At 30.6% G+C, this 2316-nt stretch overlaps 1 protein-coding gene across 1 annotated transcript in view; it reads right to left on the bottom strand.

Moving 5' to 3' along the window:
- The window catches only part of LOC128685765 (outer dynein arm-docking complex subunit 4), a 124881-nt gene extending 124388 nt beyond the window's left edge, over positions 1-493 (bottom strand). The window contains exon 1 of the mRNA XM_070080632.1: positions 1-493. This exon is cut by the window's left edge and continues 1056 nt beyond it. The gene's annotated coding sequence lies outside the window, so the exon portion shown is untranslated.
- Positions 494-2316: the final 1823 nt, after the last annotated feature.

Here is a 2316-nt window from a genome sequence, read left to right as displayed (position 1 = left end):
ATTCCGAAGAATAATTTATCTCTTGTTCTCTTTTACTGTAAAATATTTTCATTTGTTTCCTCCATTTGTGTAGCATTCAATTCATGTCTTAGGGAATCCGATTCTTCTTCAGTTCTTAAAAGAATATTTCTATAATATATGTACTAAAATGTTACTAGCAAGCAGTGTTGTTGAGATGTTTTGTTACATATGGATAGCAATGTTCCAAGCAAACAGAGTCTAGAAGTATTGTTTCATATGCATTTCAGAGTTATTATCAAGCAGTGTCTATAAGTGTTGCTTTACAAATATACTGTTCGCAGCAGGAAGCTCCTAGATGTCTGGTATTATATGTATTATAAGCTCCATGAAAGCGGTGTTGTCCAGATGTTATGTTTCATATGTACTGCAGTGTTCCAAGCAAGAATTATAGTCTACAAATCGTGTTTCACATAACTGCTTCATGTGTTAATAACCCAAGAAGTTGGCAATAAGTAATTTTTTTCTTTATGTATATATATATAACTTCCAACAGAAAAGTTTCACTGACAGCTCATCTGTGGCTTGTCTACTTTAGCGACACCAGATGTAACCCTCGTGTCTCTTCCAACAGCTTCCGAAGTTATTAAAGAGCATCTACTCTCATAACTCTTTCAGCCATACAGTAAATAACTCACGATAAGTTGTAATGTACGACTGCCACTGACGAAACAGTTGATGGAATGGAGACTAGAACTTGGGTCCTGGCATCACTGAATCCCCATATCAATACACGAGATTTCTAATATGTATTTTCTCATGAATGGTAAAAATTGTGTGAAAGGACTATACATATACATATATATATATATATATATATATATATATATATATATATATATATATATATATATATATATATATATATATATATATATATATATATATATATATATATATATATATATATATATATATATATATATATATATATATATATATGCAATAAGATCACAGAAAACAGGTGATTTTAAAATATGCAAAACAACCACTGTGAAAGAGTAGTGAAATTCCAAGCGCTTTCGTGACTACTCACATTGTCAAGGAACTATGAAAGTAATACATCAAAGGAAGGCAATTAAAGGGCTTAGACTACACCTCACGGTCAACCAACCCCCACAACAAAGAAACACATGACGCGCGACAATACCGGACTCGTAAGAAAAGAGGAACACTGCAGTAGGTCCGCTGGTCCAACTAGACAGGTCCTCACGACATCCCAAAAACAAAATATTCTACCCAAGAAATAAGGTTTATTATTTGTCCAATGTATTATTAAACTCTAACCAAATTTTATTAATTATAAATGAGTCTAATTTATATAAACCTAAGGAAATATTCATATTATTTTCAAAACTGCTTTTTATGAAACAAGATTCAATTATATTTCTGTCAACCATGGACTTGCTTGATACAACTTTCTCAACTTTTTGAAAATCAATTGGATGGTTAAAATCTCTCACATGAATAAATAGAGCATTGGAATCTTGTCCAGTTCTAATGCTATATTTATGTTGTTTTAATCTAAGTTCGAGATTTTTACCAGTTTGACCGTTATAAACTTTATCGCAAATTTTACAAGGAATCTTATAGACACATCAGTCAGCATTTTGGGGGGAATTCTTTATCAAAAGTTTTTTTTACTGTATCAAGATTTTTAAATACAACTTTAATATAAAAAGTCTTAAGAGAAGGCATGTCAGCCAAGTTTTCATGGTAAGGGAGAACCAACATATTTTTAGTTGAATAAGGTTGGTTGTCCCTTTTTGGGTTGTAAAAAGTATTTCTAGCAATTTTAAATGATTTATCAATTACATTTCTCGGGTATTTCAGATCAATGGCTATTTCATAAATTTTGGATATTTATTCATCTATGAACTCTGGACTACAAATATGTAAAGCTCTCAAAAACATTGATGAGAAAACAGACAGTTTAACTCTATCTTGATGAGAAGAATAGTAGTGTACATAGGAACAGTTATTTGTAGGTTTTCTGTAAATTTTAAATTTGAATTCATTATTACTCTTAATAATTAAAACATCTAGAAAAGGTAATGATTTATTTTCCTCAAACTCAACAGTAAAGTTTATAGAATGGGCTAAGCTATTTAATTTGCCAAGGAAATAGTGTATATCTACATTCTTGGGCATAAGACATAAAATATCATCAACATATCTGAACCATTTTGCTCTATTAGGGAGGATTGTGTTAAGCAATCTTGTTTAAAAAATTTCCATGTATAGATTACTAAGAACAGGTGAAAGGGGATTTCCTATTGCCATACCATATTTCTGAGT

Source organism: Cherax quadricarinatus, unplaced genomic scaffold, assembly GCF_038502225.1.
Source record: "Cherax quadricarinatus isolate ZL_2023a unplaced genomic scaffold, ASM3850222v1 Contig725, whole genome shotgun sequence".
NCBI classification, from domain to species: Eukaryota; Metazoa; Arthropoda; class Malacostraca; order Decapoda; family Parastacidae; genus Cherax; species Cherax quadricarinatus.
This window is presented reverse-complemented; position numbering and strand designations above follow the sequence as displayed.